General features: G+C 38.7%; 1 protein-coding gene across 1 annotated transcript in view; it reads left to right on the top strand.

Annotated features, from left to right (window-relative positions):
* Positions 1-25,091, top strand: part of LOC121321430 (contactin-associated protein-like 5) — a 354,495-nt gene that overhangs the window by 446 nt on the left and 328,958 nt on the right. The window lies entirely within an intron of this gene.

Here is a 25,091-nt window from a genome sequence, read left to right as displayed (position 1 = left end):
TTTGTGCATGCTCTTATAATCTTGTTATGCTGTATTCATATATTGACCGCAATTGTGGTGTTTTTTGTGCATTTTTTAACTAATGCAGTTATGTATGAAACATGAACTCAAATCATACATTGTGATAATCTCCTGATAACTGCCCCGACAAAACCTATGGTTAGTGTAGTTATAATTGTCAGATGTTTGAGCAGCTCTGGTTGGTTGTCATATTTAAATGTAACGTCTTCTATTCGCAGTGCCCCAGTTTATTGCTAATAGCCACGTTTACATTACATATTTTATTTTGAGTATCATATAGACGATACACCTGCTTTACAGATATCATTCGAACTAAATTGATTAATAACCTACTCTATCTCTAAGCGAACTGCAATTAAGAAAACACTACCGTTGTGAGGCAAAGGTTTGTGCATTGTAATGCTTTTTTTTAATGTTTTATGTTTTGTTTTTAAATGTGGAGTGCTATGAGTGAAATAGTAAATTCAAGGAATATAGTAGGGTATGGGATTAAGGCAGAACAATGATAGTATTGTTTGAGTGATTATAACTGACTGTAACTAATCAATGTACAATACGAAGATTAGATATATGACATTGTCAAAATATCCATTTGAGAAATATTGCATAGTTTTGCATAATTTTTGTTCTTTTGGCATTGCTAAAAAAAAAAACAACAAAACAAACAACAACAACAACAACAACAAAAAAACTCTGTAATTTCCTGTGCGGAACAGTTACCTCAAAGTGAGTTTTAAGTAAAATGGATGGATTTACTATCCTTTTATTCAGACAAATAAATACAGCTTCTAATGGTAAATTGTCCATGAAAAAGCTGAGTAAACCAGTTCCATTATCTCACATATAAATGCATTCTATACATACTCATTAAAGGACAATATGTTTGCTATCTACTTTATATATTACTTGGTACTACATTGTTACTGTAATAAAGTATTACACAGTTACAGTATGTTTCACAGTGTAGCATTTCTAGATTATTACTGGAAACTGGAAATGTGTCTTGATTAATTCCACAGAAAAAGTGTAATACATTGCAGTTCCAGATACTGGCATTGCTGTCACTAGAGGTCAGTCTAATCCTGTGCATAATGCAATTTCTTCCTTACCTGCCATTGTTGGTAGAACTTGAATAGCACTTTATATATCTATATATAGATATTCTATATCTATAAAATTAATATATATATATATAGAATATAAAAAGTAATACTAAGCTTAACCTGACATTCTTTTTATTGCCAACTTGACACTTACAAGGTAATAGGAACATATATCATAAAACCTGTCGCACACGAAAGTATATTATAGGAAACTGTACTATAGTAGTTTTATATGGGATAATATGTGTGTGTGTGTGTGTGTGTGTGTGTGTTTATAAGTTCTGTACCAGTAACTATAACTTTGCTGACTCCAAATGTACTGCTTTATTTCAAACCCATCATACCCAACTAAAAACCAACACCCATCTTAAAAACTGTTTTGGTCAGAGTCTGTATTTGTATCAAGAATAAAAACACACCATGTATTTTCCATATAATTATGAATCCAGTCTTGGAAACAATTTTGTACATAGAAACTGAGGTTTCATATGTAAGATACTCTAAATACACCAAACGGATATACCGTAATTTATTATTATGGCACTGCACTTTCATTAGGACTAAGAGAGCATGAATTTAAAACACAATAAAATACAATCTCCTCTCTCTCTCTCTCTCTCTCTCTCTCTCTCTCTCTCCTCTCTCTCTCTCTCTCTCTCTCTATATATATATATATATATATATATATATATATATATATATATATATATATATAATTGGTTTAATTCACACTAAATAACTCATTATGCACCACTACATTCTAAATTCCATGAGAAACTGCCATTTTATTTGTTATTAGTTACAAAACCACAGCCACAAATGAGTGGCATTTCACTTATTTCCTTTAATATATTTGGGGATGAAACTCCACTTAACTGGTACAACACCAACTTTCTGAGTGCCTCGCATATAATGAGTTCACAAACTCACTTCAAGATCCGGCTTCAGTCTCCATCGCAGCTGCTCTCCTTATTTCCTTAGTGTCATTTGAAACTCCGCCCATCATCACAGCTTGTGCCCAGTCCTCAAATTTCTAGTGAGATGGTACTTTCAATGCAGAAATTCACAATAAAATGAACATGTGCAATTTATTTTTAATAAGTGAACAATGAATTAAATTCAATTTAATTTTGGACTATATTACATTGCAGATGTATACACAATATAAGTTTCTGGTTTTGTTTTAATGTAATTGTGTTTTAATTATTTTAAAGGTTAAAGGCGTGGTATATATCATGTTAACCGCATGGCCTGTAGTGGTTTGTACCTTGCATACACACACACACACACACATATATATATATATATATATATATATATATATATAATATATATATATATATATATATATATAATATATATATAGACACACACACACACACACACACACAGTGGCTCTCAAAAGTATTCTTGGACTTTTCCACATTTTATTGTGTTATAATATGGAATCAAAATTGGTTTAATTAGGAGTTTTTGCCATTGATCAACACAAAAAAGTTCATAATGTCAAAGTGAAAAATAAAATCTACAAATTGTTCTAAATTAATTACAAATAAAAAACAGAAAATAATTGATTGCATATGTATTAACCTCCTTGAGTCAATATTTGGTAGAGGAACCTTTGGCATCAATTTCAGCGATGAGTCTATTTGGATAAGTCTCTACCAGCTTTGCACATTTAGACATTGCTATTTTTTCACATTCTTCTTTGCAAAATTGCTCAAGCTCCATCAAGTTGGATGGGGACCTTTGGTGAACAGCAATTTTGACGGGCTTTGACTGGGCCACTCCAGGACATTGACCTTTTTGTTTTTAAGCTACTCCAGTGTGGCTTTGGCTGTATGTTTGGGGTCATTGTCCTGCTGGAAGATAAATCTTCTCCCAACTCCCAGGTCTCTGTAGACTTCAGCAGGTTTTCCTCCAGGATTTCTCTTTGCTGCATCCTGTTTGCCCTCTATCTTCAAAAGCTTTCCAGGCTCTAATGCAGAGAAGCTTCCCCATAGCATGATGCTGCCACCACCATGCTTTGCGGTAGGGTTGGTGTTCTCAGGATGATGTGTGGTGTTAGGCTTGCGCCAAACACAGCACTTAGCATTGAGGCCAAAAAGCTCTCTTTTGGTCTCTTCAGACCATAGAATCTTCTTCTACTTGGTCTCAAAGTCTCTCACATGCCTTCTGGAAAACTCTAGCCGAGATTTGAAGTGAGTTTTTTTAAACAATGGCTTTTTTTTTTGCACAGTTTTTCAAACAAACTTTTTTTTCATCCAAAGCTGTAGTGGTTAAACTGAAAATTGTTATATGAGGAGAAAGAGGTGTAATGTCAACAAAACTTGCAAAGAAAATACAAAAAAATGAAATTTACTGTTTGCATAAATATTCAACCCCTTAAGTTGGTACTGGGTAGAAGCACCTTTTGCAGCAGTTACTACTATAGCATTTTTGGATCGGTCTCTACCAGCTTTGCACAGTAGGATGGTGAAAGTTTTTGGCCATTCTTCATGGGAAAATTGCTCCAGTTCTGATAAGTTTGTTGGGGATTGTTGATGGACTGCAATCTTCAAGTCTCGCCATAAATTTTCGATTGGATTCAAGTCAGGACTTTGACTGGGCCACTCAAGAACATGAATTCTCTTCTTGTTCAACCACTCCAGCGTGGCTTTGGCTTTGTGCTTTGGGTCATTGTCCTGCTGAAATGTGAATTTCCTCCCCAGTTTCAGTGACTTGGCTGACTCAAACAAGTTTTCCTCAAGGATTCACCTGTACTTTGCACCATCCATTCCCCCCTCTATCCTGACAAGCTTCCCAGTCCCTGCTGTAGAGAAGCATCCCCATAACATGATGTTGCCACCACTATACTTGACAGTTGGGACGGTGTTGACTGGGTGATTTGCATTGTTGGGCTTGCGCCAGACGTAACGCTTGGAATTTAGAATGAAAAGTTACATTTTTGTCTCGTCAAACCACAAAACCCTTTTCTACATGTCTGCAGTATCATCTACATGCTTTTTCACAAACTCCATACATGCTTTAAGATGAGGCTTTTTGAGCAATGGCCTCTTTCTTGCCACCCGTCCATACAGGCCAGCTTTGTGTAGGAACCGGCTTATTGTTGATGTGTGAACACTGACTCCCATCTCAGACACAGAACTTTGCAGATCTCTCAATGACATTTTTGGCTTCAGAGTGACATCCCAAACCAGTGTCCTGCTTGCCTGGCTGTTTAGTTTGGGAGGGTGACCTGATCTTGGTAGTGTATGGGTGGTATGATCTTAATGATGGACTTCACTGTGCTGAGAGGGATAATCAGCACCTTTGAAATGTTCTTGTACCATTCTCCTGCTCTGTGCCTCTCTACATATTATTGTGTGTTATAAAATGTTTTTTTTAAATACTCTATGCTGATTGGTCAAAACAGGTCAAATGGGGGTGTTGATATTACAGCATATCACCATGGGTCAGCACTATTTTTCAAAAATGGGTAAATCACTGCCAGATATCCATACCACTAGAAATTAAAAACAAAACGGCAGACATATTGGAATTTATCGCAATAAACATGACCGACGAGATTTATGTAAATGTTGAACTTTTGGGAAACCGAAGTGTAAATGAGATATTGAATGAATCTGAATCAGACACCAATGATTAAAGTAGTGAAAAAAAGCAAAAGTAAGTATTCACATAAATTCTAAACTTGCCATTCTGATAGCTCTGTTTCTTCTCCCTGAACTACGATGTTTCCCTATCCCATTTTGAAAATAAATAGTTTCTTAAAATATCTCTTAAACTTTCAGCTTTTCACAAAAGATGTTGGTCCCTCTTAAAAGAGACTTTGGGGTTAAAGGATGTTTTGTTGCCGTTGCTCCCGCTGTCTATTCTTCGGTTTGCCTGCCTGCTGCCATTGGACCCACCTCCTGTGCAGATATGTGATCTGATGATGAACAGTTCCTGCCATACTTGGTAAATGTGTCCAGGTATAATGGTTTCATGTCTTCTGCTGTGCCCTGCATTGTTATAAATTGTTTATTAACACTGGCCTAGTAATTCTTCATGTTACCAAGCTGTAAATTGCAAAGTCAGTTTGAAAAGTAACTGGGTATAATGTCTTTCTCATCACGGTGAAGCTGTACTAGCACACATCTGGTATGGATACCTCCTGTTACTACCCCGAATAACAAAAGGATTATTAAAAAAAAAAAAAAAAACACTCTCACCTGACACTATTGCAGGTCTTGTGAGGAAGGGTCTGTGTGATTTAAAGGCAGACTCATTTTGCTGTATCATGATGAAAATGGGCTGTAATATTTTCCTTTAAAACGTAATAAATAAACCAATAATTACAAGAGGCGTAACTAATTAAAACTGCACTTTCAATGGCAATGTGCAATTCAAGATCTGAAATTATTTTTTAATTAATGCATTTTTTTTTTTTTTAGGTATTAAGGAACTATTTGAAAAGTGTAAGGTACTGCACAAAATAAAAAAAAAAAAACATTATAAATATCATATGGGAGATACTGAAACTGGAGAAGGAATCTATGAAAAAGACCTAGGAGTTTTTGTTCTCAGAAATGTCTTCATCTAGACAGGAAGCTATAAAAAAGGCTAACAAGATGCTCGGATACATTGTGAAAAGTGTTGAATTTAAATCAAGGGAAGTAATGTTAAAACTGTACAATGCACTAGTAAGACCTCATTTTGAATATTGTGTGCAGTTCTGGTCACCTCGCTATAAAAAAGATATTGCTGCTCTAGAAAGAGTGCAAAGAAGAGCGACCAGAATTATTCCGGGCTTAAAAGGCATGTCATATGCAGACAGGCTAAAAGAATTGAATCTGTTCAGTCTTGAACAAAGAAGACTACGTGGCGACCTAATTCAAGCATTCAAAATTTTAAAAGGTATTGACAGTGTCGACCCAAGGGACTTTTTCAGCCTGAAAAAAGAAACAAGGACCAGGGGTCACAAATGGAGATTAGACAAAGGGGTATTCAGAACAGAAAATAGGAGGCACTTTTTTACAAAGAGAATTGTGAGAGTCTGGAATCAACTCCCCAGTAATGTTGTTGAAGCTGACACCCTGCAATCCTTCAAGAAGCTGCTTGATGAGATTCTGGGATCAATAAGCTACTAACAACCAAACAAGCAAGATGGGCCGAATGGCCTCCTCTCGTTTGTAAACTTTCTTATGTTCTTATGTTCTTATTTTTTCGAAGGTCAGGCAGAGGTGGAAGGATATTTAATTAAAAAATACTTTTGTGTTAAGTAAAACATGTTTTTACGTTTTTTTTTTTTTTTTTTGTAATGTTGGTTGATCCATTTTATAAGCGCAATAAGGCACTTCAGGGTGTGAGATTTACTTGTGACTTATAACGCACCCAGGGCTTGTGGAAATTAGAGTATATCCCACATCCTGTTGTGCCTTATTGCTTACGTAATATATTCTGGCCCATATTATTATTTTATACATTCTATGTTTCTTTTTTTTTTATTTTAGAGTGACCAATTATTATTTTTAGTGTTATTAGTGTTAGAAAGTGGTACTTTACCAGAATGTGGTACATGCACCAAAACTTGACATGTGTAATGTCAGAAAGTGGTATACTGTCAGATTTTGATACAGGTGCAATCAATTGCAATCTGATGGGGTCCTACTGTCAAAGAGGTACATTTACCATTATATATATATATATTTATTTTTTTTTTTTTATACTACGTACACCAACTGGAAAAAGGTAATCAATTTGTAAGAAAAAAAAATCATAAACTGGAAAATTATATTTCCAAATTAGTTAAACATTTCTTTTTTTTCAGTTAAATACTACTGTCATACAACCATCAATTTCTAAAGAAAAAAAAAAATCATATGAAGTCCACTGTAGAGTCACGCAAATAAAAAAAAAAAATGTACAAGACCCAAAGTATTGCATATGATATGATATATTATATTAAAAATTATGTAAATGACTGGAAAATATGATAAATTCTATAAAAAAAAAGTAAAATACGAAAACAGCATAATGTACCAGATTTGAATAGGTGCTTCCCTGCTTTCTTAGTGGAAGTTATTTAGGTGAGCAAGCGCAGTGCGCTGAGTACCACTTTTTAATGCATACCTCAAAATAACACTACACTGGTACGAAATGTAATTTACTTTCACCTCTGACTACAGCATCTACTTTGACTTCAATTCGGGTAAAATCTGATAATCTGATTTAGATATTGCTGGAACTGTCTATATTGTAGTGTTTTCGGTTTCTTCTGGGACAAAAATGAGTGTAACCATGAGTAGATGAATGATCAAGCTATTTAATGTTGTACAGTTATTAATTAACAAAATAAAATCACAAAGTAGGGGAAGGGAACCAGGAGTCAAAAATGAAAATACATGATTAAAGTCGTTTTTCATTTATTCTACCCTTTCCTACTCTATCTCTCTAACTCCCCCAAACACAACCTTCTCTCACACTCTTGTCTCCCCCAATCTCCCAGTCTTTTCCATGCACCCCCTATATCCCCTTACTCCCTCCACCCCTTACTCAGACCTCCACCCTGATGTCTTTCGTGCCAACCTGCACCCCAATTCCCCTACACACACACACACACGCAACATGCAACTCCTGCACACATACACTCCAAATGCAATCTCCTGCACGCACACACACAACATGCAACTCCTGCATGCATACATCCACCATGCAACCCCTGCACACACACATCACAACGCAACCCCTTTCATGCACACACACATTCTATATCCTGATTCATATTTCTAGGTTGATGCTGCATCCATAAATAATTATTTTAATTTTGATAAATTAAGTCAGATTGTTATTCTGATTTTCTTTTTTGTTATTAATCAGTCCTTCTGTCATATCAGTCTGATATATCTGCCTGTTTGACAGGAGGCAATTTTCGATTTTAGACTTTAGTGGCTAGTTTTACACTGAATTTGTCAGGTGAATTAATTAACGCTGCTTATAAACAGTGATGGTGTGTGCTGGGAACGAATGGAGATCTGAAGCAAAGCAGAATATGTCATCACACAGTGTCTTTCTGGTATGAATTTAGCTCTAAAAGTATGAATAGAATTTATATGATTATTCTTTTATCATTCATTTTTCTTTTCAGTAAACTCAAAATTGTTAAGGTGACCAATGTTCTATTTTTTTCAGTGCGAACAGATATATTATATTCCAGAGATTCAGGGAGCTCAGCAAAATTAAATTACATTTTTTTTCAAGAATGCAGTTTTAGAAATGTATTTCTACAGTGTTTAAAAAACTCAGAACACGGTTTAAAGTAGTAAAGAGAAAGGCTCGTTAAAAGCCAAATAATTACTTGTTAATCATGCTGACATTACTTATTCCTTATGAAACTTAATGCAAACGAGAAAAAAAAAAAACTTGGTATGCTATGGTTGCAGTTGGATTTGTGTGGGGATGTGTTTACGCTACAATCTACACTACCGGTCAAAAGTTTTAGAACACCCCCATTTTTCCAGTTTTTATTGAAATTTAAGCAGTTCAAGTCCAGTGAATAACCTGAAATGGTACAATGGTAAGCGGTAAACTGCCAGAAGTTAAAAAAAGTTTAGGTTACCAAAAGCTGAAAAATAATGTACATTTCAGAGTTATACAAAAAGGCCTTTTACAGGGAACAAGTAATGGGTTAACAACTTACAGCTGTTCTGCAGCAATGGAAGTAAATTAAGCCTTGAAAGTTGATGCTAACAATTCCTACAGGTGTCCCAACTTTTGCTGATTACTTACAAACCCTATGTCTGTATAAAAGCAGTGATGGAACAGACTGTGTTACTACACCCTTTTAAGCATTATTTGGACAGTATTGTACTGCAGGAAGTAGTATGTTGCTATCACAATGGCGAGAAAAAGGCAATTAACAAAGGAAGACAGACAGACCATTATAACCCTTAAAAGTGTAGGTCTTTCCTTTAGAGAAATTGTAAAGAAAGCCAAGGTGTCAGTGAGTACAGTTTCCTACACCATCAAAAGGCACTTAGTAACTGGAGGAAACTCTGACAGGAAGAGGTCTGGCAGACCCAAAACCACAACAGAATCAGAAGATGTTTCGAAGAGTCAACAGCTTGCGTGATAGGCGGCTCACAGGACAACAGCTTCAAGCACAGCTTAACACTGGTCGAAGTAAGCATGTGAAGAGAAGACTTCGAGCTTCAGGTTTGACAGGTCGAGTGGCAGTAAGAAAGCTATTGCTAAGATGGCAAAATAAGAAAAAGAGGCTTGCCTGGGCCATGAAGCACTGCCAGTGGACTACTGAAGACTGGAAGAAGGTCTTATGGACCGATGAATCAAAATTTGAAATCTTCGGTTCATCATGCATGATTTTTGTTCGCTGTTGAGTAGGCAAAAGGATGGTTCCTCGGTGTGTTACACCAACTGTCAAACATGTAGGAGGAAGCGTGATGGTCTGCAGCTTTTTTGCTGGATCCAGAGTCGGTGACTTGCACAGAGTGAGTGGCACCCTGAACCAAAACGGCTATACACCTAGTTGGTCAGGGGTTCATCCTACAGCAAGATAATGACCCAAAACATACCTCCAGGCTATGTCAGAACTACCTTAGAAGAAAAGAACAAGACGGTAGGCTTCAAATCATGGAATGGCCAGCACAGTCTCCAAACTTAAACCCCATCAAGCTGGTTTGGGATGAACTGGACAGTAAGGTGAAAGCAAAGCAACCTACAAGTGCAACACATTTGTGGTAACTTCTGCAACAGTGTTGGGAAGAACTTTCCGAACAATATTTGACTTCCATTGTAGAAAAAATGCCCAAGTGTGTTCGGCTGTTATATCTGCAAAAGGTGGCTACTTTGATGAGTCAAAAATTTAGATAAAATTTTGTTAAAACGATTCCATGGTTTCATTTTTATCTCCAATTGTTTATTTGTTCTATGCTTTAATTTCAGAGTACATTGAGACATTAAACTGCGCAAATTTCTATAAAAACTGGAAATATTGAGGTGTTCTAAAACTTTTGACAGGTAGTGTAACTCGCTTCCAATTTCTTATTCTTACTATGATTGGCTGAATAGACAACAGGACTAACCAGTGATTGGATAATGTTTTGTTGGGTGGGTTTTTATTGTGCACAGTTTCCTAGTAACTGTAATATTACTTGTGTCAGAGAAAATAAAAATGACTCATTGTTAATATGTCCGAGTCACAGGGTCCAAATGTTTGAGCCCAAGTCGAGTCCGAGTCTTCTGAGACCGTGATTCGTGTCAGAGACTGAGTCTGAGTCATGAAAATGCGACTCGAGTCCTACAAATCTGCTATCTACATAAAAGGCCAGTGAGTGAAGTATATACATAAAATGCCAGGAAATAGAACTATATTAATCAAAATTTAGGGAAGTGAACACCAGCCTTTATTTTTTCAGTTACTGTCATAGGAAAGCTGGCTAAAATGCTAACAATCTGTTAACTTCTCTTCCTCATCTTAAATTACATACTCATTTTCATGTAGTTGGCCAGCTGTGGTTTTTCCAAATCGAAATGCAAATACATTTGACTGTTGCTTGATATGATCAACCGAGCATGTCAGGGAAACAAAATGGTCTGTAGCACTGCAACACTCCTGCAACACAGAGAATGTTTTTAAAGCTGTCTTTTGTCCCTTGTTGTTGTTGGGGTGAGGGGAATCTACTTAATTTTAAAGTTTTTTAGTTTCTTAATTTTCTTTAAGTTGGTAATAGCTGTCTCTTTTGAACTACAGACAATGCAGAATGAATTTAGAATGATAATTCCCACTGTTCTACCCTACCTTTACTGGCTGGTGCATGTTACTATGGAAACAAGAAAAGGGGTCTGATTCCAAGAAAGGATTAGGTCTGCGAGGTCAACAGGGTGGTGCAGATTCAGTAACTACAGAATAGAAAACAGAACGTAGTTATCAGATATCCCAAATGGGAATTTTAAATGCGGCCGCTGTGTAAACTGTTCCATTGTGACAAATATAAAATTCTTCCTACATCCGAGATCAGACAGAAAGAGTAAGATCAGTGGTTTTATTAATTCTAATACTACAGGCATTGTTGTCTTGTATACATAGGACAAACGAAGAGACCTCTTAAGATATGCATAGTAGAACAAAAAGCGCAATAAAAAATAGTACAAAGATTATTTGAATACAAAACACTATATTAGAGCTGAGCACAGAGCATCTCTGCACTCACTATGCTATGTGGGCATTGAAAAGGTTAATATATCTGCTAGAGGGAGGAATATAGTTAATCAACTGCTACACAGAGAAGCACATTGGATCAAAATGTTAGAAACACTGGGACTATATGGATTGAATGAGAAACTCAACCTATGTCCTTTGATTTATTGTGATAAAACTTCTAGGTAAAAAGTCTGATATAGCATTGCTGATTAATTCTAATTCTGTTAACTATATGGCCCTGCTCTTAAACAACATGATTTAATTGTCGACGTCTGAATAATACTTAATGTTGAATGAATCAAATGAAATATTTATTATAATTTATTATTATTGGGAACCAATTACTAAGTCTATGAAACATGTTAATTAAGCTTCTTTGTTGGATTCATTGTATTATAACAGCATTTTGGATTGTATCTTTGATTCGTAGTCTGTTACTGAAAAGGATATGTTGAGTGTACCATACTCATATGGGGTACTAGTGAATCCCTGTTTTTTTTTTTTTTTTTTTTTTTTTTTTTTTTTTTTTTTTTTTTTTAATTGTATGATTGTATAGCTAATTTAATTAGATTATTAGTGTGCAATCAATGATAAGTGGGGGTATGTGAATATATGGTGAGGCAAACTCATTTGTTTGATATGCTCTCAGGAATTGTCAAAACGTGTAAACACCAATGTGAAAGTGCTCCGTGTTTCTAGTGTACTTATTGATCTCGACATGAATAAATAAAATATACACTTTTAATATATTGTTGCAGTCCAGTTTTCTCCGATCATGGATTTATAAATATATATATATATAGTGTGTGTGTGTGTGTGTGTGTATATATATATATATATATATATATATATATATATATATATATATATATATATATATATATATATATATTATATCCATATATTTGGAGGAAGGTATATATACAGTGCAGAGAAAAGGTTTGTGAACCTCAATGATAATTATTGAAATTCCTTGGCTTTTCCATGATAGCCTTCTTGAATCAAAACCTTTTCTTAAATATTCAATAAGGTTTATATTAACCAGTTCCAGGGTAAGGGTTAGGGTTAGGGTTAGGGTTGTGAAAAAGTAAGTGAACCCCTGGTTTTATCAGCTCACTTAAGGGAATAATTAGAATCAGGTGTTTAAATAAATTGGTAGATTTTTAGGGGTGAGTTTGGGAGGCCCTCCCCCTATATAAAGATCAGAAGCTTTGTGAGTTAGGTCTTCACCAACACACGTGTGAGTAAACACGTCATGCCACAATCAAAAGAAATCCACTGTCAGACACAGTCACTCTCCAAGAACAAACTGGAAAATCAACAAAGAAGTCACAAAGAACCCCAGTGTAACATCCAAGGATCTTCAGGCCACTCTCACCTTGGCTAATGTGAATGTTCATTACTCAACTATCAGAAAAAGACTGAAGAAGAATGGTGTTCATGGAAGGATAGCCAGGAGGAAACCACTGCTCTTTAAAAAGAACATTGCTGCCCATCTGAAGCAAAGACCACACAGATGATCCACAAGACTTCTGGAACAATGTTCTCTGGACAGACAAGTCAAAGGTAGAACTTTTTGGTCTCAATGAGAAACAGTATGTTTGGTGAAAACCAAACACTGTGTTCGAATAGAAGAACCTCATCCCAACCGTCAAGCATGATGGTGGGAGTGTGATAGTTTGGGACTGCTTTGCTGCCTCAGGACCTGGTCGGCTTGCCATTATTGACACAACCATGAATTCTGCATTGTATCAGAATTGTACTGCATTGTGTCAGGCCATGAGAGAATGTCCATGAGCTGAAGCTGAACAGAAAGTGCAGCAAGACAATAATCATAAACATACAAGCAGATCTACAAAAGAATGACTGCAGAAGAAGAAATTCTATATTTTGAATGGCCTAGTCAAAGTCCGGACCTAAACCCCATCGAAATGTTGTGGCAGAACCTGAAGTGAGCTGTCCATGCAAGGAAGCCCTCAAATGTCACCAAGCTGAAGCAGTTATGTAAGGAGGAATGTGCCAAAATTCCTCAAAACCGATGTGAGAGACTGACTACACAGCCATCTAATAGTACAAAATAACCCTTTCCTTAAAATGAAAACAAAACACACAGTTTTACGCTCAACACACAATACATCAACAGTTCTTTTGACCATTTTTCCAGAGTCCAATTTCTGTGTTCTTGTGCATATTTTAGCCTTTTAGTCTTGTTCCTCTTAACAGGGTATTCTTACTGCAACACAGTCCTGATTTCAAGAGTGGCCTACGTACTGTTGGTTTGAATTACAACACCTGTGCCTTCTGCCAGGTCTGTTGTCAAATGCTTATCTTCTTTCTATTCCTTAAGGATATTCTCTTCAAATATTGCTCAGGAAGAAATGCAAATGAAGAAGTTAAAGGTTTGCCTCTGGATAAAACAAGCTGGTGGGGGGTGGGGGGTGGGGGGTGGTGCTCAGTTTTCAGAATTAAAATTAGTGTTACCGTATATTTTGTATGTTTCAAACATATTCAGCCATTGCAACTCTCTGTACTGTCTTGTACACTAGGTATTCAGTACGTATTTTACTGAAGCACTACAACCGCTATAGGTATCAAACGTGCTTTGGATACTATACCCTGTATATGTTGTTTAAAATGTAATTAACATGCAATTAAGTTTATTGTAGCATATCAGGAAAATGACCTGGAAAATAGAAAATAGCATTTTTAGCAATACAATCATGTTTTCTTGTATTTACTGCATCTTGTAAAGCACTTTATGATGGTGTTTCACTATGAAAGGCGCTATATAAAATAAAGATTGATTGAATGATTGATTGGCCATGGAGGAACTTGTAATTCATTTGTATGTGTACTTTTTAATTAACTGGGCTAGGGTTTGTCCTTGGGTAAAATGTAAGCTTCAGCAAAAGGCTAGTGCTCCGTATGACATGGATTCATTGTTGTATGAATTTTTTTGTCATAGTAGGTGATTGATTCACCTATATTCATTCATCTTCTGGCTGTTTAATTATCTCCCATCCATCCTGTATCTCACTGATGTATTTAGTTTGTAGGTGACAGCAAGTTTATCCCTGTCCTCTTCTAGACCCATCTTCAATCTTAGTATTCTTTCTTGTGATGCAGTTTGCATCGCTCTGTGTTACAGAGTGATACTTAACAGTTAAGGCCTAACAGTTTAAAAAGCATTTAAAACTGAACTCCCCTTGTACAGTTGGCCATGATTGCTTGCTGACATCAAAGCACCATTGTTTTTCTCTGATTACAATGTGAGACTTCCTTCCTCCCCCCAGCCGACCTTATCCAGGGTGACTTACAATTGTTACAAGATATCACATTATTTTTACATACTACACCCATTTATACAGTTGTTTTTTTTTACTGGAGCAATCTAGATGAAGTACCTTGCTCAAGGGTACAGCAGCAGTGTCCCCCACCTGGTATTAAACCAACTACCCTCTGGTCAAGAGTCCAGAGCCCTAACCACTGCTCCACATTGCTGCCCGATGTACGAGTTTGTTCTGTTATCAACATTGACATACAGAATGTTTTAAAAGTTTGCATTTCATAGGAAAATCCAAATGATTAGAAACATGTTGACAGTTCTTATTCCATATGACTCTGTCGCTGTTTCCTGTATATGTCAGGAATGCTCCCTACGTCTTGTTGGAGTGGGAAGTACACTGTGTGAGGCAAAGCCAATCAAAGTGGGAGCTATGTGAAGGGGGGATAGTGGATCTCCACAATAATCATTAGACAATAATCACAGATGATGCTGAGGTCACGAGCAGAGAGGGATGGAATGAGGGACAAGGGAGGAATCAGATGGTGAGGGAGAACAGTGGGATTTCAGTTTTTGATAGGTTGATGAGAAGATATTGGCATGCCATTCGAGATTGAATAGCAGCCAAGCAAGCTGATATACAGGCGGCAAGGTCAGGGGTAAAGGAGGGGAACAAAAAGAAAATCTGAGTGTCATCAGCAAAGAAATGATCAGGGAAGTTAATAAGAGCTTCAGGGGGTGAGGTGTACGGGGAGAATAGCAGGGGACCAAGAACAGAGCCGTGAGGGACATTGACAGTTAGATGAACATATTTTGTTTTTAGCACAGACATTGCAAATAACATTGTATTTTGTACACAAGATTTAATTTTCCATATAACATGGAACAGACATCACAGAGTCACGGGTACAGGTGCAAACAACCCCAATACCAACAATGGTAGAGGGGTGTACTTTATTGACAGGGAGAACACAGTCCAAAGAAACAAAAATATCCCAATAATAGGTACCAATAGAGCGAGTCCCCCTCAGCTCTTTGGTGCGTTTCGGGGTGGTGGACAGTGCAGGTGCTCAGGTGTAAAAGTGTCCAGTTCAGTAGTGCGGGGTGTGTGATGTGCAAGGTGGAAGTGCTGGCAGTAGTGCAAGTGTGTGATGTTGAAGTTGAAAGTGCTGGCAGTAATGTGGGGTGTGTGATGTCCAAGGTGGAAGTGCTGGCAGCAGCACGCACAGGTGTGTGATGTCCAAGGTGGAAGTGCTAGCAGTAGTGCGGGTGTGTGATGTCCAAGGTGAAAGTGCTGGCAGTAGTGCAGGTGTGTGATGTCTGATGTCCAAGGTGAAAGTGCCGGCAGTAGTGCAGATGTGTGATGTCGAAGGTGAAAGCACTTACAGTAGTGCAGGTGTGTGATGTCCAAGGTGGAAGTGCTGGCAGTAGTGCCAGGTGTGTGATGTCAAAGATGGTGATGTCAAAGTGCTGGCAGTAGTGCCGGGTGTATGATGTCGAAGGTGGAAGTGCTGACAGTAGGGTGGGTGTGTGATGTCGAAGGTGAAAGTGCTGGCAGTAGTGTGTGTGTGATGTTGAAGGTGAACATGCTGGCAGTAGTGCAGGTATGTTATGTCGATGGTGGAAGTGCTGGTAGTAGTGTGGCAGCTTCTTGGTGTGACAGATCACTCTGACCGCGGTCCTTTATTAAGATGATTTGTAACTCTGTTTATTATGGACCATGTGACAGAGATCAAATGATGTTTAGTGTTAGATCTCCTTCTCGACCTGTGAGGGCACTAGAAAGAAGGAACAGAGTACCCTTAAGGAAATGGCAAGACAATTTATTCCGTAGGGTAGGAAACAATCTAGAAGGAGCCTGTATTATTGAGACCGAAAGCCGTGAGTGTTGTCAGTCTGCGTACTAACACTGTGTGTCTTGTGTTGTTTGTCTTCTCACTTGAATACTAAACATGATCCAGAGCTGCAGCCACAGGTCAGCGTAAACCTGGACATCACAAGTCACCTTTTCCACTACGGGAACTGTCTTTGACCACGAGCACTAAAATCATGCAGTGTTGGAACTGTGTCTGTCTTTTGTGTTTTGTGTGGGTGAGAAAAGACAGGACTTTTTGGTTGCGAGTCAAACCCATGGGATTTTAGAAACAGAAGTGATACACACCGCTGTACCACTTCCATCATTGTTATTGTTTGCAGGATTTGCCATAAGGCTCTGTACATTATAATCATTAATAAACACCCTTGCACATGTGAATCATTTTGTCTGTGAGATTAATCCATTCTGCACTGCACTCACCTGCACATATTCACCACTTTGCTACAGTCCATTACTGCATTCTTTGTCAGTGGTTGGTGTGGGCAAACCTGCTGCAAATCGGTTTTCCCTCCTTTCACTTTCAGTTTATATTTGTTACCTTTGAAATGGAATGTTTCATTCAGAGCCCAAGTTTTCCTCAGTCAAGTGGAGCACAATGAACAAAGATGATCTGGTTCTGTATAATAAACTGCAGTCTGGAGTATAAATGACTTACTGAGATGACCTTGACAGTGTACACAGAAGTGATCGCAAAATAATTGCTGTGTTATTTTATGCCACCCCATACAAATGGCAACTTTAAAATTGGTCTGTTGGACAGTTCAAATGCCAAGGATGATGGTAGGACAATGACTCATTTATTTTGTATTGTACTGATTTTCTGCCCTTGCAAGTGAGACTGGAATTGGGTATGCTATATTCATTGTAGATTTATGAATCCAGGCAGCTGAAAATATATACTGTACTGCAAATCGCATATTATGCTCTTAATACACTTGTGAAATACCATGACATCACTTCCTTTTTAGATTAATCTATTTGTTTTGAGCCAAAACAGGTTCTTCATTGAAAAGTCTTGAATAAAAACTTTCCATTTACTTTTGATCAGCTACATTAAACAGTACTGCATTAAACACAGTCTGACTGGGTGAAGTAAGGACGCTAATCATATGTACTGTCCACTACCTCGGGAGCTAACCTAACTTGATAGTCAAAGGTAGGAGGTAGCTGGGTGCAGTCTGATTAAGGCATCGGTAGGCAAGTACAAGAGTCTTGAACTGGATGCAAGCGGTGATGTGAGCGGAGCAGTGGAGTGGCATGGGAGAAGCAAGGCAGAGCGAACACTAGATAGGTAGTGGAGTTCTGGATGAGTGGCGGATGCAAGGAGGCCGACCAGGAGGGAGTTTCAGTAGTCTAGGCGGGAGAGTATCAGGGCCTGGACGAGGAGTTGTGTTGAGTAGTTGGTGAGGAAGGGTCGGATTCTTCATATGTTGCTCAGGAAGAAACGTCAGGTGTGGAGGTTGAGCTGCGCCAGGTTACCTAGTAGGTGCGGTTTGAAGGCGGTGGGAAAGACGTCAGAGAGGAGAGGTGTTGAGAAGGGAGGAGATGAAGGGGACTAGAGCAGGAGCAGCAGCTTGAGAGATGTGAATGTGGAGGTGGTCCAGGGTGCATGTGATGGGTTTGTGGCCCTGGAGGAGGGAGTAAAGGTCAGTCTCAGAGGGGTGAGAAGGCGGAGAAGGAGAGTGAGTTAGTAGGGGAGACAGAGGATGTTGGGGTTGGAGCAGGAGTGGAGGAGGGAGAGGTGTTAAAAAGTTTGCAGATATCAAAGATTTTAGAGAAGAGGCAAAGTCATCAGAGGAGATAGAGGGAGGAGGAGGGGAGGATTGAGGAGGGAGGAGAAGGTAGAGAATAGTTTCTGGAGGTTGTTTGTGGAGGATTGAATAATAGAATGGAAATAGGAGCATTTAGCAGAGGCGAGAGTAGAGGAGAAGGAGGAGAGGAGAGAACGGTAGAGGTCTAGGGCAGCAGGGAGTTTGGTTATCTTCCATTTCTTTTCAGAAGAGTGCAGTTTGGTTCATAGTAAGTTGAGCATAGAGGAGAGCCAAGGTTGGGGAGGGGAGGAGTGGGCAGGTCGGGAGATGAGTGGACAAAGGGAGCCAAGGGAGGTGGTGAGCGAGGAGAAGAGGGTGGATGTAGCAGAGTCTACAGAGAGTTGGGATAAGGAGTCAATAGTGAGGTCAAGTTGAGGGCCAGGTTTGTGGGTAAGAGGGGATGGAGAGAGAGAGAACTTGAAGGAGTGAAGAAGAGGAAGGAATCCGGCAGAGTGGGTGGAGTTGGAGAGACGGATAGTGGATATTTATGCAGGAACGCCCATAATTACATATTCATCTAAGTTTGAACCACAAAGAAAACCTGCTGCCACAAAGCATTCACTAAAAAGTCACTAACTGTATTGCGCATGTTTAGTACATTTAACCTTAGACATCTGATTCATTTGCAACTGGTTTGTGACTATTGCGACAGGCGCATCATTTTACTACCTCTACCCCTAAGTAATTTTGATTCCATATTAAACAAATCATTGGCCTACCCTATCGATACGGTGGGCTGTAATATTTGATTGATATCCCACCTTCACACGTCCAGCATTGTTAACCTCAGCCCACTCAATCAGGTGTTGTTTAAATGCAGAGGAACAAAAGTAAACTTGCACATGATGTTTGAATGAAGAAGTCAGATAAAAACAAATATGATCTTCTAAAGGTGAATGAGTTATTATTGTGTGCAATTCTAAAAAATAAACACAGAAATCAATATTCTAAATCAGCACCACAGCATTCTATGCCTACAGCCAGACCGTCCTTCCATATATAACATGTACATTATAAACTTACTGCAGCAGCCGTTTTAATTCAATAACGATATTGCTGTTGCATGTTACAAACAAGGTTCTGCCTCAGAAACCAAGAAACACACAGCAATATAATTCACATTATACTGCATGTTCCTGACATTTGAAATTATTCATTTAATCTGATGTCGTCTGTTTGTGCTGGTGAGAAGTAATCAAGGAGCACTACGCTGAACTACATGGGGCATGTTTTGGGCTGTAAACTCTAAAACAAGAGAGAGACTTATCTACTAACTGTAAATATTTTGTTTTAATATATACAATATGTAATCCGCCGCGTAACCGACTGTGATGGGACCTGAGTAAGGGTGAATATGTAAAAAGGCAGATAAATGAATCCTGTTGTTTTAAATACCATTATACACAGCTGTAACAATTACTGTACTATATTATTATTGTTTTGAGATCCATATTTTATTAGGGACCTCCTCTAAATCCCTTCTTTAGACAGATACAGGGTATTAATGCTTATGACAGAGTAGCCGTCTGCCGCGTGGGTGTGTGAATTAGCTGCTGAGTGGCAGGCAGGAGATCGAGACAAAGGTTGAAATTGATTCGTCCTGCAGGCGAACAAGATTTATTGACATTTGTAGTGCTCAGCTGCAGGGTTTCCAGGATATAATGAAACAGACTACAGTTGTGCTTCAACGCAGTAGGAAACCGCTGTATTTTTTTATTTTTTTTTAGTTTTTAGTGAACAACGGCAAATTCAATCTCTTAATCTCTGTCTTTCTCTCTCTCTCTCTCTCAATTCCCCCTCTGCCAGGTCCCTCTGCCTTCCTCACTCATTGGTCCAACACTCCCTATCTCTGAATGGTCGTGTCAGACCTGCTCCCACCCCCGTCAGTGACACACTCACTCTCAGCTCTCAGTCACACAAGCACCAGAAACACACAAAGAACGCTAACAGATCTGAGCAAGTTTACAAACACACATTATTTACAAAGTATTCCCATCTCCTTCCTCAGTCCATAATCAGGTCCATCCCCATATTGTTTTGCAAATCAGCTTGCCCCGTGCTACAATATCAAAACATCGAACAGCTCATGTGACAGTACCAGCAATGGTTGCACACAGAGCACACACAACACAGTGTAAGAAAACTTTGGTAGGATCTACAACAGTCTCTGAACTAATCTTCTCTGATGAATAGTAAACTAACGTTGCTGAAGAGATTGATCGTGGCGGATAAACGGTTAGGCCGACTATGCGACGGGTGGATGGGATTAACACTAGAACCACTGCAGTTAAACTCATACCTAAAGCCGCCACAGGAGGTCATTATGATGGTTATATTTTAAACAACATCAATATTAAAATGAGACAAGCTATCAGATACAACTCAAAAGTTTTATTCAAGCACATTGTATCAAACATCTGCACAGCCGAAACACCGTATTTAAATGAACAATTAATCATAAAACGGTTTGTTTTCTAACTTCCCACATATAAAGCACTACTTCAAAAAAAATAATAACTAAACATTTCAAAAGAAACTAGTGTGTAAACTGGTATGTATACACATAAAACTGTAGAAACGAAAGTCGTTTCAATTTAAAGCGAAAATAACATGTTTTCTGTTTGCGTGTGTATCACACGCAACACTCTGTGTGTCACCTTGGCTCTTGGCGCAGCAACCATCTGTCCCCTGGTGAGCATCCCCTTGAGTGATATCCGGAGGGTGACCCAGTTGTGTGGGAGAGTTCCCTGGTCACTGTAGCCGGGGGGGGGGGGGGGTCCTGGACGACCTCTATGGAGGACATCTTGGATCACCGATCTCATTCTCCCATGGCTTGAGGAGAGACTCTGCTTGTGATAGGGCTGCTCTCTGTCACTTTGTTCTTCACGAGAATTTTCGACAGGGAGAGCAGTCAAGCTCACCTGCCAGTGTCTTGGTTGCGTGTTGCGTGTGCACCTGGCGCAGGATCGGTGTTCATCCTGCCTGGGCAGCTTCACACTGGTGGAAGCCAGCTGACGATCCAGTAAACTGCACTAACATGTTTGCAGTTGTTGTTGTTTTGTTTTTTTTGTTTTTTTTTTAACTGATGAGCTCAATGAGCAGACTGCAGACACATTTTTTAAATGATTCCCCGGTGCCAAATGAGTCGGGATCAATGCCAAGAAAAGTGCTGTCGGTGCCGAGTGATCAGTGCTGAGTCAATCGGCGCCGAGGTTGGTGCTGCTATGTAGCACGGTTGTTGTCGGGCTGTAGACGGCTCCGAAGATGGTCCCAGGTTCCGGTTTAATCGTGCTTGGATCGGCATCGGGAGAACGCGCTGTCGGTGCCGAACAGTCGGTGCCGGATGGATCTGTTCCAAGGCCGGTGCCGATAGTAGGCAAGGTCGGGGCCCTGTAGGCGGCACCTAAAGATGTTTCCACCGGCTCTGGGTCAATCGGGGCTGGGTGGGCGCTGTTTCTCAGTCTCGAAAGCCAGTGGGAAAACCACGGTCAGTGCCGAGGTATGCAGCCGATTCAATCACCGTGGTCTCAGAGGGCCAGCGCAGCCGCGCTAGGATAGCCCGAGGCTTGAGAAGGGGGCTAGGCCCGAGCTGTTTTTTTTTTTTGGTTTGCTGTGACCGATTAAATCAACACAGAGGACGATGCCGTGTGAGCCCGCAGAGTCTCCTTACAGCACCACAACAGCTCTCACACGGTGTATCAACTACACGAAGCCTCGTGTAGTGAGAGAGTAATGGCCACTCGCTAATCCCTGAAGAGTGGTCCAAACCAGCTCTAGCCAGAAAACTGACATGGGTATTATAGCAAGAGCAGTGTTACCAATGCTCAAGAGAGTGATTACTGTGGATCAAAAATTTATTTGGGATGAAAACCAAACAAATCAGCCAAATTTGGTGTGTAAAAAGCAGATGCAATGCACAATGTCTCAGAGAGATGAGATAGAAAGTGGAAATGTGCAACTGTGAGGTCATCCCTCTTCAACAGGAGGTGGGTGGGACTTCCCCTCTCACAGCTTTTGTATATTTGCTCAGAGATTGATGGTCATGGAGGCTCTTCCCATTCGGTAATAGTTGTCATTTGAATTGAAAGGGATCCTAATAATTACAAAAAATTAAGTACATCCACTACAATGCTAAACTAATGCCTTGCTGCAAAGTGTAATGCCAAACATGTCTGCTGTCTGCTTTAGATGTGTTTGGGTTTTCTGGCATTACATACACCGGTCGCTGCAGCTGCTCTGAGCGGCTGAAGCTTGACCAGTCCTTAAAGTACCTTTCCCCTTCCTGTTCACAAATGTTTGTTTTGAATAATTCAATGTTCTACATATAAGCTATTGAAAAGTACTATATATATATATATATATATATATATATATATATATATATATATATATATATATATATATATATATATATATAATATCAGTGTTATAAAAAAGTTTAACATTTAATTAGATTTTGATTTGTATTTATATAAGCTTTAGCTGCTGGATGAGAACACTACATTTCATATCGAGGGGAAGTCAAATTACAGAAATACACATTATTTTTCTTAGGAGTATTTACAAAGATGAAGTAAACTAAAAAAAAAAAAAAAAAAAAAAAAACATTAATACCTTCTGCCAATAATTACATTTTCTGCCAATAACTTGATTTCATCACTTGTATTAGCATTACGGTAACATACAGAATAATTACAATACTCTGTGGCCACTTGTGACAGAAATACAATGATTCATGTTTGTAAATCTCCCTCCTGACATGTGAGGGCACTAAGCAGCGAGAACATAATTCCATGGACGGGCTGGTCTGACAGGTCTTTCCCAGGGTTCAAGGGAAGTCAGCCAGCCTGGAAGGGGACGAGATAACGCACTGAAGGGAAACGACGTGGCAGCCGCAGATTGGAGAGACAGTTACACTTGCCAAGGGGTCATGTGTGACAGCATAAAAGGGCAGAGAATCGTAATCTGTTCCTTCGTTTGGTTTATGCTTTTGCATCGTAAGGAATGTGAGAGACCCCGTGAGAAATAAAAGAAAATATGTTTGAAAGTGTTTTGTTTTGTTTGTCTATAATTGTCTTGTTCTGTATTACTTGACAGTTAAACACGATTTCGGAGCTGTCACCAAGGGCCAGCACTAACCTGGAACAGCACTGCATGATTTTCACAAATAAACTCTATCTCTCACCATGAGTACTACTGCATGCACCCAGGACTGGTGACCATGTTAGTGTTATTGTGTGGCGGATATTTGTGTTTATTATTTGGGATTGTAAACCGTTGTTATTTACGCCATGCAATAAACATTGTTGTGTATTGCCAGGGTCTTATTATTTGATCGCCAGACCTGGATATAATAATAAAAATACCTTTCCAACTGGATTATAACTCTCCTTATTTGTTTCATCATGCACTGCATCATTCCTGCACCTGTACCCACTTAATGACTTTGCCACACCACTGTAAAACTATGCTGTGTTTTTTTAACACTACAGTATTTGCATTTAACTAGCAAAACCAACATTCAATGTAAACAACACATATTAGCTAAAATACAATGTTTTATGTCTCGTCCTGTGTACAGCTTTGTTTTTATTTTTAACGACCACTGGCACAACAAATACTTTGTTTTTGCTGGCAGTTCCGCTTCTTGCTATTTACTCTAAATTCAGTACTTATAAAGCTGTCAATTATAGTGTCGACAATGAAAATGACCACAAGACTTCTTTTAACCTCCATGTTTAGAAACAATCTGTTGTTTCTGAAAAGACACAGAACCCAGCATCCTGTGCATCACAGAATGCCGTTTGACCTCTGGCGTTGCGCAAATACTTTCTAGGTTAGTTGTACCTCAGAAAATGCAGTGGAAATGCAGGCAGCCATTTTTAGCTACACCTCAGATGGACGATCCAGCTGAGGTGCACCTAAATGTGATTAGTGGAAACTGGGCATTACATCAGTGACGTACAACAAAGGATCAACATGTACACATGATTTAATGTTACTGCTTCCTTGTGATTCTCTTAAGCGCTAACTGAAAATCCTTGACAGTTCTCTTTTAAAACTCTCTAAAGAGTAATCGTACCCCAGTATGCATGGCTATTCTCCATCAGTTGTTTTATAATGAGACTGGCTTGCCTGGACTCCAGACCACATCATATTACAAATGTATGTGCTGAGACACAGGCTGTTTAAGCACAAACTGACACAAAATTAAGTCAGTATTTTTATTCAGTCAGAAAAAGGAAGAGAGCAGACATTGTTTTCAATTTAATCTAAAATGAACGGTGTAAAATAGATGTTTTTGTATTATCTCTGTGCCTCCTTACAACATCCAAGCTACTATGTACCCATCTGTTTCAAGGACTATTTAAATATTTATCATGCTAGTTTTAATAAATACTATTCCCTTTGCAATTATATTGCAGTTTCGTGAATTAGGGAGGTTGTATTTTCTGTTTTATTAATCTCTATGCACAGCCTTACCAAACTACTGCAGTAAAATGTTATATTTGGTGTGATATGGAACACATTGACAGTTCTTTTTACAGCTCTTTAATCAAAGATGCATCATATGCTGTGTTATTGATCCCATCAAGGGCTTAAGTGATTCCCATGTATCTCAAGGCTCCATCACTACCATGTTGCATATTATGTAACATAAACCCTTTGAACAGTTTGATAGCAAGACTCATTTAATATGTTGAAACAATCAGGAATGGTTTTGCTTTGAATTTGTACATCATTTTAAGGAGTCATCTTGTGCAACCAGCAAAACCGGTGCTCTCTCCCCCCTGAT

This window comes from Polyodon spathula, chromosome 10 (assembly GCF_017654505.1).
Source record: "Polyodon spathula isolate WHYD16114869_AA chromosome 10, ASM1765450v1, whole genome shotgun sequence".
NCBI lineage: Eukaryota > Metazoa > Chordata > Actinopteri > Acipenseriformes > Polyodontidae > Polyodon > Polyodon spathula.
Note: the sequence above shows the minus strand (reverse complement) of the source record. Positions and strands in the feature narration are given on the sequence as shown.